This window comes from Silurus aristotelis, assembly GCF_946808225.1.
Source record: "Silurus aristotelis genome assembly, chromosome: 2".
NCBI classification, from domain to species: Eukaryota; Metazoa; Chordata; class Actinopteri; order Siluriformes; family Siluridae; genus Silurus; species Silurus aristotelis.
The window spans coordinates 26,065,930-26,082,190 of record NC_139575.1 but is presented as its reverse complement, the minus strand read 5'-3'; the positions used below and the strand labels follow the sequence as shown (position 1 = coordinate 26,082,190).

The following is a 16,261-nucleotide window of genomic DNA, read 5'->3' as shown; positions in this document are numbered from 1 at the left end:
TCCCCTTTATTGGTGTGTTGATATGTTAGCAGTGAGAAGTTTCTATGTCCTTGTGTTGCTTCATTAGCACTATTGGTCCATGGGCATATGAGATCCATTGATTTTTCCATCGTTTTTGCTCCTCATGCTTTGGTGAGCTGGCTTCAGTTGCAGTTGGAAATATTGATTGCTTCTCTCTGATGAGAGTGCCCGCTGTGGATCACTGCATCTTAAGATTTAAGCCAAAAAAAGTTCAGAATGTCTCTGATTAGGGTTGGCCTCTTTGGATTATCTAGCATTTAAAAAATCTAATGATGGTCTATATGTTTGGCTGCAATTGCAAGGTTGAGAAGATATTTTATGTGTCTCAAAAAAGAAAGAATTGCTTTAAACTTTATATATGCTGTCTTAAGTTATGATAAATCTAAGCTTTACCAAAGTCTATGGTCTGATTTATTTAGTGATTATTTAAAACTTTCTTCTCTTCATCTCTTGTTTTAGTCAACAATGACCACTATTTGTCAAAGTGACAAAGACAAGGATGATTTGCAGGTGCAAGTCAATATGGCTTTCACACTTCTGGAGAGCCAGACTCCGGTGTCTGTCTTTCTGTCTAAATGTTCTCCCAATATGCCCCCTGAAATGAGCTGCAGCACCCTTGGTTGTCTTGTTAGCACCAGGCTGACAAGCTGCTGTGGAGAGCAGTGGGTTGCAACGTTGTACCCATTTGTATGCATGGGGGCGTGCATAGATATTGGTGACCTTGTCGGAAAGGGGGCAGGAGATCCTTCTGACCTGAAGGACTTGATGGTCAAGGGTCGGTAGGCAATAAGATCCTATCCAATGTCACTACTCCTTTCAGTATAGGATAGAGTATCCACGCAGCATGCACACAGCATGCCAGAGTTTATTTAGTACCAGGCAACAAGTGGTGAAACCTGAATCCCTTTGCCTGAGCTGATTTACTCCTCTCTCTTCAAAACTGATAAGGATTCTAAACAAGAAACAGGAACAGGTTTCTGTGCTGTTAGCCACTAGTCTTTGTGCTGTTATAAGTCATGACATGACTCATTTTACCAATTTTACCCATTTCTTTTCTCCAAAAGGTGCTCTAAAATCATATTAATTTAGTCTCTTTACAGAGTCTTCAGAGTAACGATTTCTTCCTACAGTTACTCAACCAACCCCTACCCTTTTTACCACAATTCCCAGCTCTGCTTGCTTGTTCTTCTCTGCTGAAAGGTTTTGTCGTGTTCATCCATCCCAGTCTTTTACCCCTCAGAATATCCATCTATTACCCCAAGGTCAGGTTTCAGAGGCGCCATGGATGAGCCAGCTGACGACAGGCCCATTGACACTTCTGGTTGAAGCTGAAAGCAGATCTCAGTGCTACCTTAATCAGGAATGTAGCTGAGAGAATCATCCTTGAATGCGGATGCACATCTCAGATCCCCCAGAAGTGAAAATTGAGAAGTATTTCTCAATTTACCCCATGATTAAATTAGGAAGTGTATCTCTGGACTGTAATGTTGTATTTCAGTGCAGAGGAATATCACATTGCTTTTCTTTCTTTTTCTTTTGTTCCATACTCTTTCCTGTAACATCATCAGTGTCTGGCAATTTGTAATAGTTATAGCAAATCTTATTTTTTTATCAAATGTATTCGACTGAATTATAATAGCTCTTAATTGTCAGAAGAAAACCAGCTAGCAATGACTTTTTTTTAGGCACACTGAATGTCACTTTACTGCATTCAATAAACTCCCATTTTAATCAGCATGTGTTTTATTTTTGCCAGGAGCCTCATATTTGTTCTTTACCATGAATTTTTGTTGGGGCTTGCAGGTTACATATCCAAATGAACAATTCTTGATAAATTTTCAGTGCAGAAATGTATGCCATAGCAAATTAAGATGTATTGAATATAGGCAAATGCAACAAAGATTTAGTTTATTAGATTATTTGAAAATGTATTTAATAATTAATTATTTTTGTTTTACTCGAATTCTGTAGTTGTCTTATTTGATTGGCAGATATATTTTCCTCTTCTTCTTTCGGCTTCTCCCATTAGGGGTCGCCACAGCGGATCATCTGTCTCCATACCCCTCTGTCCTCTACATGTGCCTCTTTCACCCCAACCACCTGCATGTCTTCCCTCACCACATAAACCTTCTCTTTGGCCTTTCTCTTTTCCTCCTTCCTGGTGGCTCCATCCTCAGCATTCTCCTACCAATATACCCCATGCCCCTCATCTGCACATTTCCAAACCATAAAAGCATATTTCAATTATTTCTAGAAATGATATGCCAAAATATAAGTTTGTGGTCACCTGACCATAGCCTTCATGTGTGCTTTCGAACATAAAATTTCACATATAGTACTCATTTGTTGTTATTATAACCTCCACTAGATTTTGGGAAGCTGTTCCACTAGAATTTGGAGACTGGTTGTGGAGATTTGTGCTCAATTCATCCCAAATGCGTTCAATAAGATTCAAGTCAGGGCTCTGAACCCGGCGCCTCAAGATCTTCCAGTCTAAACCATGTAAACCATATCTTCATGGAACTCAACTGGAGAATTCAGCTGTTCCAATATTTTCATCTATATAATTTCTTAAATTATTATTCACATAATTTCTTTGTCTGTATTTTAACATTAGGTGTAATACTCTAATGCAATACTCTAATGTATTGATCTGTGCACATATTTCTTAAATCCTTTATTCTAGTCTTTGGACTATGTAGCATACAAAAGCATTAAAGCTAGAAATGTTATTTGCAGTCTGTGTATAGCTGTTAATTGAAGTGTAATTTGATGTGTTCTTTTCACTGTTATAATTAAGTAACCTAAAAATAGCAACGTGTTTTCTTATTTTTTACTATGGAAAGGACAAATAGTCCTAAAATTTATTAATTTATATTTTTGGCTAACTATTAAAACAGTTGCCTCATAAATTTGTGAAATTTAGTAAGATATATAATTATTTTAGAAGTTATGATGGTCTATATGTTTGGCTGCAATTGCAAGGTTGAGAAGATATTTTATGTGTCTCAAAAAAGAAAGAATTGCTTTAAACTTTATATATGCTGTCTTAAGTTATGATAAATCTAAGCTTTACCAAAGTCTATGGTCTGATTTATTTAGTGATTATTTAAAACTTTCTTCTCTTCATCTCTTGTTTTAGTCAACAATGACCACTATTTGTCAAAGTGACAAAGACAAGGATGATTTGCAGGTGCAAGTCAATATGGCTTTCACACTTCTGGAGAGCCAGACTCCGGTGTCTGTCTTTCTGTCTAAATGTTCTCCCAATATGCCCCCTGAAATGAGCTGACATGTGATTTTCAAGTAGCCTGTGTTTGCTCAGCACTGCAAAAACAAAAGAGAGTTTGAGCACCTCAGGGAGATTACCAAACCCAGAGCTTATCAGTCTCGCATTTTCTCTTGGTACCCCAGAAATTGAGTCCAAGGATGGGGGTAAAACACAAAACAAATAAACTACTACATCAAGAATACAATAGAACAATAGATCTGTCAAAGGGAATAATGACGGGAACTCGGAGATATTATTACAAAGGTTCCAAAGCAAGTACCAACGTAACAATATCCTTTGATTTTTTTTATTTATTTGCAATGTATTTAAACTATCAGACAGCCAAGGTTACTCTGTGCCCTGAAAACAGAATAAATCATGAAATCATGGTCTCTTTTTATATATAAATCTATGCAAAAAATAAAGTGTATATAGAAAACAATAGCCTCAAAAAGGAGTCGACAAACAAGATATGTTCAGAACATTTATTTCTAACCCATACTTTAATAGAGTTTTGCAGCCCACAATATAACCTGCATTAAACTAATTGGAAAAATATCCACTTGGTCAAGCATTTAATATATATTAAAATTTTATAAATTGTTATGCTCAGCTGCTACAGGAAGATGACAGATTAAATACAGGGATTGGCTATAAGAACAGCAACTGCAGTAGAGTTTAGCCAGCTACTGATCTCTTTCCTAATCAGTTACACTTAAAAAGATTTTGTGCCCTTTCATGATCCCTAAAAGAGTTTCCCAGGGTGGGAATATTATATTCTACCTGCCAGAGGCCAATTATGTGTGACAGAGATGTTATGATAGACTATAGCGTGACTGCTCTCCTGAGCCTCCCGGTGCTTGCAGCAATATCATCCTGAAATCTTCAAAACACAGTTATCCTCTGCTGCCTGTTGGCTGTGTTGAGAGCAACAACAACACATTGAATCACGCGACTCACCTGAAGATAAGGATCATGCGATTTAGATGTTTATCTGTTGTGTGTTAAAGGTTGGTAGTGGATAAAAAATAGGCGGAATTGTGTAGCCAATTTGCTTTAGTTGACATACATGTATTTAGTTGACATTCATTTTATATCCCCAAGTGACATGTATTGTATTTATTGTTATTTATCTGGCAAGGACCATAATCCTGACTCTTTAGCACTGCATTTGATCATGAACTATCAAGAGAGATCAACTCAAATACCCCCATCCTTCTCCAAGAACAAAGGCTTCATCATCTGATAATCTGCATGTCGTGCAATAGGAGTGCTAGAGGCCTGGAGACAAAACTATACATCCTTTTGGTATGTTTGTTGATGCATGTCTGCATTGAAATGACTCAGATAAGTCTGGAAGAAGATTAATGAATGACATAACCTGATCTACAGACAAAAGTACCATCAGCAGAGTGGGCTGGAATGTGTGCATCAAATTGAAAGGTCTTATAATTGCACTTGCTGGCTGATACCAGAATCCAGGCAGACTATAATAGATAGACAACAGCTAATAATTACTTGGTGCTATTGAGGGACTAATTAGCATGTTTTTCATTGTGCGGTGTTAATTTGAACATACTAGATTTAATTATTAGCAACATGCAGTTTTGGAATGAAGCAATCATATTATAATAATAGGATTGTGTTGTTATTCTAGTTTTGTGTTTGTGTGTGTGTGTGTGTGTGTGTGTGTGTGTGTGTGTGTGTGTGTGTGTGTGTGTGTGTGCGTGTGCGCATGTGTGTGTGTGTGTGTGTGTGAACATCTAGGGAATCCTCTCACGTTCAGCACAAAGCCAGATGATTTTCACCATCTTCTTCGGAGATTGAGGGTGGGAGGGTGGGGATTAAAAAGAGATAGAAATGGTAAGAACACAATGAGCTGTTGATGGGTTTCTTACCTCTGACATCGCCACTCACTCTTCACTAATCACCATGCTCATGTCCCAGTGGCCGGCATGCACCAAACTGAGTCTCCAACCGTCTCCCACCCACACCTTCGCTTCGCCGGCCTGTTATTGGAGAAGAAATGAAATTAAAGCTGTGCCACCCGAGCTTCGTCTAGTAATTATCACTGAATTTCCCCTGTGGCACCCTTCAGCTCACAAACCAAGCTTATTATTCAACACTTAACAACAATCTAGGAGGCACTTTGACAAGTAAGGTCAAATTCAGCCTGTCTGTGGTGAACCTTAAAGACATTGTAGACACTCATGCCACTCAAACAGAAAGGAAAATGTTGTGAAATGCAGATACAATGCATACTCCTTTTGTCTGTGACTGAGGTGTCTTTAGACACTACTACTACTAAATTAAAGCTTTTGTGTTGTGAAGGCTTCTCAGCATTTTCTTTCATACTGAAACTTTTCTTTACATATACACAGCTTTAAAGATTTTGTATTTTATTTAGGTTAAAAAAAATACAAAAGCTGTTTTATTCTCTAATATATATCACAGACTGTCTGCTTTAGAAAAATCAATGATTCTTTCAGGTGCATAATGTTGACCAAATAGTGAATATGCTGCAATAAAAGTGCCAGCAAAATGTTTTTAATAGATTCAAATGTATCTAATATTGCTAATTATAAGATGAATGTAATTATAAGATCATCAATATGTTTCTTGACATTATTTCTTATTTCAAGCTTGTAGTTTTCTTTCTAGAAATAAAAGCTTAAATGAGCAAAATGATCAGCCATTGCAACAAGACTATTTCATGCTTGGTTTTATAATCTTATATTTAGTTTATTGTAATCTTATTATCGGAACTACTAAATAAATCGTATTATATTTCTGAAGCTTTTAATAAATATATATACTTCTAGGTTTCACAGTCCTATTCTGTAAAATATTATATTATCCCCAATAAATAACAACTATGCTGAATGAAGAGAAACGCAAATGGATTAGTTGCTAATGCTGACATTGATGTGGTCAAACAGATTTAATCTAATTTCTGTGTTTTTTGAGGAATGTGTTCTTGAGGAATTTCTGTGTTAATTTCAAGATTTTTTGTGGACAATAAGTATATAATTTTTGGCACAGAATAAGCAGAGTAATGGCAGTATTCAAAAAATATTCATTAGAGTGCAGTTTTTCATCCAGATCATATAATATTGGCTTGGGGGGTACACAAGTAAAGCATTAGTTCCTGTAGCAATTTTAATGGTGCGACGCCTGACTCTAGGGTCTGCAGAAGCCATGCTGTGCACCTTCTCTCACCATTTTGCTGTGCAAGAGGAACTTGTAATTAATCACTTCCTTTTGGAAATGGTTTTGCACTAAAAACATAGTTCCTTTGACCTCTGTATCATTAGCAGAGGTTGGATTTAAGGTCAATAAAACTAAATCTGCTGCTGTTGGCCTCTTAGGTTTGTAGGAGTTTCTAAAACGAGTGGCGCCAGTAGTGTGGTATTATTGCAAGAACCAATAATAATGTTTCGCGATAATTATTTATAGGTTTGCACATCATTTTCCTGCAGCTGTAAGGTGCAGCTGAATGCATGTTGTTTATGCATATGAAATGAGAATTTATTGCCTGTAGTAATCCATTTCTAATTGCCTGCAAAAGCAATCAACCAGTGATGGAAGGATTACGAGTGTCTGTTGCTAATCAAGTCAGAGCTTCATTTGTTGACATAAAATTTTGTCCTAGTAATTTATGCTTGCCAGGATTTTGCAGTTGTGCATTTATCCATTTAGAATATGTGTTCTGTTGCACCAGATTCTTTGAAATTTGACTACAAGTTTGTTTTCATCCCCAAAGCACACAGTCGTAAAAACTTGTGAACATTGCTTGTCCTACTTGGCCCCTCATGAGAAAAGAAATCCATTCCCTGTGTAAACGAGTCTCATTGTGTCTCTCTCCCTGCTGGCTTACTCAGTAGGAGCCAGTGAACGGACCTTAACCTGAGCCTTTATATAAACATCCCTAAGGAAGTCAAACCAATCCCAACCACAGATAAAGAAATGTCAAACACTCGAACATGTGAGACATATTAAGTGGAAAATAAGGCTTTGAATGGGAGAGAAATTATTGTGAAAGAAAAGCACTGGTATCTGTGCCTGATGTTACTGACACTCGGGGGCAAGGTGAAGAATTCTGCAGCAGGATACATCATTCCCCCTGGGGGAGGTAATCAGACAGAACAGGGGTGTTGACATCCGCTGATGGATTGTATGAAGGGATACTCCTTCAAAAGGATGGGAACATGAAGAGGCTTTTTTTTTTTTTTTTTTGGTTGAAGTTATTTGTTACATGCAATGTCCAACATGACTGTGAAAATCACAGCAAATGTACTGTGAATGTTTTTTTCAAATCCAAACCTGCAAATGAGAAGCATGGGTGTTTCAAATGTTGACTCATCCGTTGCTCACATTATATTTCATGGATGCTTCATTGGAATCCATTTTAACCAGAGAAATAATAAGCAAACAAGTAAGAACTAGTGTAATATACTTTGCTATTGTTCATAACCATATGTCCAAATTATCAATAGTGCCATGCTTTTTGCTCTTTTCGGGTAGTAAATGTATTATTACAGCCATCAATATAGATCCTTATAAGTAAATACAGTTTTTTAGTCTTCTCGATATTAAGGCTTCTTTTACACAGAAATGTTTCATGATCCGACAATTATTATCAATTATCAACATTTTGGATTGAATGGAAAAAACATTTGAAGGAGTGCCAAAGAAGACACATGTCAATCTGATATGTATCTGTTCGAGCTTGTACCAATGCAATTGGTCAGTGACGTTGAGTGATCCTGACACTGGTCCCTGTGGTCCACCATATCTTCCATGAAACATGTGCAGAGGATTTAAGCTCTCCAACACAGCTTTTGAGTGTAACTCAACGCCCTTTTTTGTGTCTTGGCTGTCTTGTCTCATCCAATCAGCCTTACCTTGTCCTCATCAACCCCAGCTTCACCCTAACAAAACCAACAAAATGCACTTCACCATTGAACTGAACAACGTCTTAAAGTGGGAGCTATCCCTTTCCAGCATGTCCTCCTGAAACTTAATCCCCATTCCTTCATTAATCCTGGCTGGAGTGCCTGTCTACTCGAGCGACCATGGAAACAGGAACCAGACGGCTATCAACAGTTCAGGGCCAAAGGTCAAGGAGTACATCCTCTGTGGTCATTGGAAGTCAGTGGATGCACCAATGCACCACTAACATCTGAATTTATTTGTTGATTCAGGAAAATCTATTTATACATACTTTTTTTTTTAAAAATCACACCATAACACTAAATGACACACCCCTTTCAAGGACGTTTTTTCCATTCGATCACATCATTTACTGCACAGTGTTACCAGGTTTTAAGACAAGAACATTGAGCCAAACTATCTGAAACCTTTGGCAGTAACAGTCCAGAGGAACTTGAGGTCAGCATAGGATGCAGCTAAAGAAGATGGTAGACAGATAGAGTGACAGGGTGAAACAGGAAACCAGACAGTGTCATACTGGTTTAGGCAAGGCAGGTGCGAATTCTGATACTTGAGATATTACTATCATACTTGAGATATTACTATTAATATCAAAGTCGCATCCTGTGTTTGCTTTCTAGAGATCAGATGCAGCCTTTCTAATGCCAGACATCTAACTTCCTTTTTGGCTAGGTTGGATGAATAGTAAATATCCACATCTCAATTTATTTCTGCTAATGAAAATTTAACCCATATGCTATATTTTTTTGTTGATATTGGCTCAAATGCAATGCTGCAGTGCTATCAAAAACAGAATCTATAGTCTTAATCTATTTAACAGTCAGCAGGGTGTCGAGACGGACTTGAGAGATGAGGCCCAAAGCTGACACAAAATATTAGATATACGAGTAAGTTAAATTATCTTTCGATAACATTTTTAGCCGACTGAGGCATCAAAATTTTACGTATAAGTTGTTTGAATTTTAAATTGAATATCACTAACTTAAACAGAGTAACTTTATCACACATGGTTTAATCATCCAAAACAAGGGACCATTAAAATGACACTGCTTTTAAAACTTTGCCCAGCAGAGGAATCAGTTCTCTTAAGAAATTGAGTGATTGATTGAATAATTATGTGATTGGACAAAAGAATTATGTGATGTGGTAACAGATAAATAGACATGGATATAAGCTATAAGGTGTTATATATATATATATATATATATATAAAAAGAATTCCTGTCCTTTTTATCTGATAATGGTTGTTATTAAAAGTGCAGGTAAAAAAGGCACGTTTTAGTTGGTGGGTTGGTCCAGCTCTGTTTCTGCCAAAATTTGATTGAACAATAGCTGAAATGTTCATGAATGTTCTAAATTGAAACACTAACAGATTTTATTAAAATGTTGAAACGCTTTCATGACAGACTACAAGCAGCCAGCTTCAGAAGCAGAGTTCTGATGGTGGCCATTTTATTTTCTATGGGGCCTGTGCCACCCTAGGCCTTCCCTTTACCACATCCAGCTTTCAGCCAAGTATTTTGTCATTTTCTCAATATTACAACTTTCTCTGGCAACAACGATTTTCCCACAATGAACAATAATGGATGCTCCATGTGGTGAAGATTTTTTCACTTAACCAACAAATCAAAGGTGTTGAAATGAATTAAGAGACAGAGGGACATCGGTGAAGATTATTTTGCAAGGAAATTTCTGCAGCATGTGCATTACATTTTCAGTAAGTTCTGCATTGTTAATAAAAAGTAGTTCTGCATTATTAATTATATATTTTTTTATTTTAGCAAACATTTACAAAAATTATGATTAATGGTGCAATAGGAACACTGTGCTTGAAACTCTGGATGGGACATAACTTCATGAGTTGGGCACCATCTACACAATCATTGACATTCAGCCAATACAGTACACCTAATGTTATGATTTTGAGATATAAGAGAAAACTGGAGAACTCAAAGGAAACCCAGAACAACATGGAGAGAACATGTGAAACCCTGCTCAGGCAGTAACCTGAGCTCAGGATTAAACCAGGGACTCTTGAGCTATAAAAGAGCAAGGATACCCACTGTGCCAACATATATAAAATTAATTTCAAAAAAATTAACAATTTTGTGACAGGTCTCTGAAATTGTAGCCTTCAAGACACCCAGTAGCACTGATTGGAACCGTTGACTAATCTGGAAGTGATCTATGGAGCTTATATTTTTAGGGTTGTTCTTTTGGCAACATAGCAGTCAGATCAAGGCCTCTCTCAAGGTTATGGAAGTTATTGGAGTCATAGGTCCTATTTTAGAGGATATCCAATATCCTTCTGAACATCCAGTGACTTCTGGGTAGGGCTATGTCAGAACATACATTGGATTATCAAGTGTTTTAAAAGACCTTCTTGTCATAGTATATATTATTATTTGTTTGTTAATTTTAATATATATATATTTATATATGCAATAAATAAAATGTTGTATCTCTGCATATAGGACAACCTTTCAACCAACAGATTCACAGCAGTGTATGATTTGACTTTGACTTTGAATGAGTCTCAGTCACCAGTGTTTACTCTTCTAACATTGAAATGCTCACCTCTCTGTCTCTATGGTAACACAATCCACACAGAGCTGCTTTGAGACTTCTGATGCGTTGTGCATGCATTTATCTGTACGTACTATATGCAAGGACTCTTAATGCATATTAATATCAGTCTTGCTTAAATGTTTTAGGTGTATTGATGCAACAGATTGAGCTAATGATGAAGTTTAGTGACCAGTGACCTATAGACCTGAGCAATGTTTCTCAGCCCTGCCACTGAATAATTCAACACATGCAGGTAAGATATGCTTTTCTCCCTTTCCATCGACACACACTCTGTTTACTCCCTGGCTTTGGCAACCAAAGGCAGCAGCATTGAATCTGAAGTTTTCAGAGATTATGTGAATAAGATTGAACTGTTTATGAAATTTTCAGTGAAATGAATTTTTATATGCTTTTAAAGCATATACAAGTAATTGTAATATGAGTTGAAAAAAAAAATCACAATAAAAATTAATTGAAAAGATTATTAAAACATTTCTTCTTCTTCTTCTTCTTCTTCTACTTCTATCTCATAATTTTAATGAGCTGCTGAAAAATAAAACACAACAGAACACTTGTATAAAACAATTACTAAATGGTTGTCATTCTTGTTAAAATCCCAGTTTTATGATGTTGTTGTTCTATTGTCACTTAGTGTGAGAAAAAGCCCTGGAGTAGTTGGCGTGTTCCCCTGGGCTTGCCTTGTTATGCCTACAGGATCAGTGGAGACATCGGGCCACATGACACTGTTTACATCACAGCTGCTCCCCTGATACCAGTCACTATTCACAGCAAATGCCAAGAGTGACTGTGTGTCATGTGTGTGTGTGTGTGTGTGTGTGTGTGTGTGTGTGTGTGTGTGTACTTGAGACCATAGGAATGAGTTTGAAATTGGACTTGGTATAATCTAATAGGTAGAACAACACTTCGCCTTTGTACTGCTGTAATGTAGGGAAATTATATCTTCACATGCTAGGGCTCATCCTTTTCAAAACAGGCTTTAACTATTATTATTTTCATCATCGCTATAAATAAAATCTTTCAGCAAACTAATTTAGACGCTTTCTTACCCAGTCATTTCCTTTTGTCTGTGTGATGATTGCACTCTTCTCCCCTGTTTCAGACAATTAAGTTAATTTATATCACTTAAGGTCAAATATGACATAACGCAGATTAGTGTGTGTACAAGGTGGAACCGGATTTAATTGATCATGATACAACACAATAGAATTTCGATTTGGTTAGGAAGTGAAGTGTCAGCTCATAATAATTTCATTACAAATACTTTTTTAAGGTTACAAAATGATATTAATACACGGCTGGGTGCGAGCTATGAATGACAGTTTCATTCATATGAATATGAGTTATTAATAAAAGATAATGGTTGCTCTTTTTCTCACACTTTCTTCTTCTTTCTCTCTGATTTATAATTTTTCATGCCACATCACTATAAAAAACACATACTGTTTAGTAATAAGGGAAGAAGTCAATTCAGGTAAAAAAAGGAAAAAAAACAGGAAGTGAAATGGAATATTTCTGGCTCACTGCACACACAGATGAAGGAATTGATGATAATTTGCTTTGACAGAATTTTTTTTTTACACTTATTTTTTTTAGCTCTGAAACATCATCCCTTATCCTATAACCATCTTTTTTTTTTTTAAGCAGACTTGCTCTTTCTGGACAACTATAAGACATAAATAGAGATAAAATACTATTTGGAGATATTGCTGAAAGATGAAAATAACTCTTATTTTACCAATCAATGTTAATAAAATTAATATGGGTTTACTTAATATGGGGTCATTTTATAAGTTGGCCAAAAGTTAAAAAAATATGTAACATATATAGTATAATATAAATATATGACCAATTGATCTTATTGATGATGTAATCTAAATCCTTGCAAGATGTCAGTGATCATTTGTAAAAATTTAAATGCATTAGTGTTCCTGTCACTGTCATCCCTCTCTTGCTTTCAGGTTTTTGTTGTAAAGATGTTTAGTTCAAGGGCTGCACTAATAAAAATGCCAAGACTTATTAGGCACTTCAGTGCTGACTTTTAGTTTTACCCCTTTTAGCCCTCCCCTGGTCACCATATAATATACATCACTCACAGATCTATATGGTCTTCTGTACAGTATGTATTATATATGCATCTATGTTGCTAATTGACTGCTTGTATGCAGTGATGGTTAACAGGAGATGACAGTTGTGAGCTGCCTGATCTCCAATGTGGACACAAACAGTCAGGGCAGTCAGTCATTTTCTCTTAATATATTGGAGCTGGGCAGAGGAGTTCAGCCAGTTAGTGGGATGGAAAAATATATTTTTATTTCCTTTGTTTCAATTGATATTCTTTTTAGAGTGCAGAAAGCACTATTTTTGTGAGGCAATCACATTAATATGACAGATAGGGCATTCAAAAGCTGTAAAAAGTAAGAAAGAAAACAAAAAAAAAAAAGTGGGAATGATGATTTCACTCCATTCAGTCACCTTTGGCATTGCTCCCATGTAATAAAGAAGGGAAAACCAACCAGTGGTTTGAAATTGGCAATGAAATAATTAGGCAAACGACCAGAGTCAGTGTCATTTTTAAACAAAACCCAAGAGCCACTAGTTTGGAACCATTAATGTTGACGTATTTACATAATACCATTCTGTAGATTCAGGACCATTTCATTGAGACATTTATGATTACTCAGTGAAAAAATTCTATTTGAGTTCTCCTGAAACAGAAGCTGACATGCTTGTACAGACAATCATACTTCTGCCAATAAAAACAGAGAAACACAGATGTTAAAAATGCTTTCAGAGTGTCAAGTAGTCCAATTATATGCAGTTGCATTCCCATTCAATGATTATACTCAAAACACAGATTTTTCTTTAAATTGAAAATGTTCTCAGGCAGCATTACTGCCTTACAGCTCAAGGGTCCCTAGTTTGACCCTGAACTCAGTTTAGTGTCACTTCGTATTATTTATACATGTTCATTGGTTTTCCCCCCAAACATTTTTGATTTTAAACAATTGTACAATTATCCTTTCTATTGCTTGCTGATTCTTCTGTTTGGTTCATTCACAAACATTATTACTATATTAGCTTGATGCTATATCAGGTATGTTAAAGTGATACACTTAGTGTGTATTCACATTCCACATTTTTTGTTATGTTACAGGTACCAACAAATAGCCTGCACCTTTAGGTTCTAAGTAGGCATGGGGGACCATAATGCTAAAGAAGTTCACTCAGATACTGCGACGCAAGACCATTAAGTGCTTTATGTTTCAGTATAAGTATTTTATAATGAGGAAACTGGATTAAAAGATAGGTGATGTGGTCATATTTTCTAGATCTGGTAAAGACTATTGCTGCTGCATACTGGACTAACTGAAGCTTTTTTATGCACTTACTCGAACACCAAGATGGTAAAGCGTTACAGTAGTCTAATCTAGATGTAACATAAGCCACTGAATTCACCTTGAAACCAAAATGATCAGGGAGAAAAAAAACTTGACAACTTGGAAAGTAGAACGTAAATGCTGTCAAACCAAATTGACAGTATTTCAATAGGCCTACATTCGCTGTCTCTTGAATAAACTCGTTTGTAATCTTGTCCATCTTCATCACTCGTAATGAAAACCTCACCATCTTCAGCTCTGCTATCTCCAGCTCCACCTCCTGTCTTTTAGTCAATGCCACTGTCTCCAAACCATACAACATCGCTGGTTTTACCACAGTCCTTTAAAATTTACCGTTCACTCTTGCAGATACCCTTCTATCACAAATCACTCCTGCCACTCTTCTCCACCCACTCCACCCTGCCTGCACTTTTTTCTTCACTTCTCTAACACACTCTCCATTTTGCACTGTTGACCCCAGGTACCTAAACTCCTCCACCTTCACCACCTCTTCTCCCTGCAACCGCACCACCCCACAGCCCTCCCACTCATTCACACACATGTACTCTGTCTTACTCCTACCGACTTTCACTTCCCTTCTCTACAGTGCATATCTCCACCTCTCCAAGCTCTTCAACCTGCTCCCTACTCTCACCACAAATCACAATATCATCTGCAAACATCATAGTCCACAGAGAGTCCTGTCTGACCTCGTCTGTCAATCTGTCCATCACCACTGCAAACAGGAAAGGGCTCAGAGTCGATCCTTGATGCAGTTCAACCTCCACCTTGAACCAGTCTGTCGTTCCTACTTTACTGCTGTCACACTGTCCTCATAGATGTCCTGCACCACCCTCACATACTTCTCTGCCACACCTGACTTCCTCATACAATACCACAACTCCTCTCTTGGCACCCTGTCGTACGCTTTCTCTAAAACCACAAACACACAATGCAACTCCTTCTATCCTTCTCTATACTTCTCCATCAACATTCTCAAAGCAAATAATGCGTCTGTGGTGCTCTTCCTCGGCATGAAACCATACTGCTGAAACCATGAAACCATACTGTTGCTCACCTCTTCTCTCAGCCTGGCTTCCACTACTCTTTTTCATAACTCATGGTGTGCCTAATCAACTTAATTTCCCTGTAGTTACTGCAGGTCTGCACACCACCCTTATTCTTGAAGATCGGTACCAGCACAATCCTTCTCCATTCCTCAGGCATCCTCCAAAATCTTGTTTGACAATCTGGTTAAAAACTTCACTGCCATCTCTTCTAAACATCTCCATGCTTCTACCGGTATGTCATCTGGTCCAACTGACTTTCCACTCTTCATTCTTTTAATCGCTGCTCTCACTTCCTCTTTACTAATCCTATCCACTTCCTGCTTCACCATCTCCACACCATCCAACCTTCTCTCTCTCTCATTTTCCTCAATCATCAGCTGCTCAAAATACTCCCTCCACCCCTCAACACACTCTCCTCACTAGTCAATACATTTCCATCTCCATCCTTTATTGCTCTAACTTGCAGCACATCCTTCCCAGCTTGGTCCCTCTGCCTGGCCAATCAGTATAAATCCTTTTCTACTTCCTAAGTGTCCAACTTCTCATACAGCTCCTCATATGCCTTTTCCTTGGCTTTCACCACATCCTTCTTCACCTGCTGCCACATCTCCTTGTACTCCTGCTTTACCACCACTGAGCCCACTGTGGGTATTTTATTTGTGGGTATTTTTTATTATTATTTTTATTACATTTGCAAACATTTCAAACTTTTTTTATGTCGTTATTATGGGGTATTGTTTGTAGAATTTTGAGGAAAATAATTAATTTAAAGCATTTCTTAATAAGGCTGTAACATAACAAAATCTGGAAAAAGTGAAGCATTGTGAATACTTTTAGGATGCACCTCACATGAACAAAAGTTTGTGGATGTCTGACTAAACAAAACATGTTTACTACTAGATATTGTAGTGTGACTATAGGGATTTGTGTTCTTTCAGCCACAAGAGAATTTATAAGGTCAGCCACTGATGTTGGGTAAG

General features: G+C 37.1%; 1 protein-coding gene across 1 annotated transcript in view; it reads left to right on the top strand.

The window, feature by feature from the left end:
* Positions 1-11,044: 11,044 nt before the first annotated feature.
* The window catches only part of sema3fa (sema domain, immunoglobulin domain (Ig), short basic domain, secreted, (semaphorin) 3Fa), an 83,567-nt gene continuing 78,350 nt past the window's right edge, over positions 11,045-16,261 (top strand). Inside the window, exon 1 of the mRNA XM_083532665.1 lies at positions 11,045-11,066. The gene's annotated coding sequence lies outside the window, so the exon portion shown is untranslated. The remainder of the gene's footprint in view (positions 11,067-16,261) is intronic.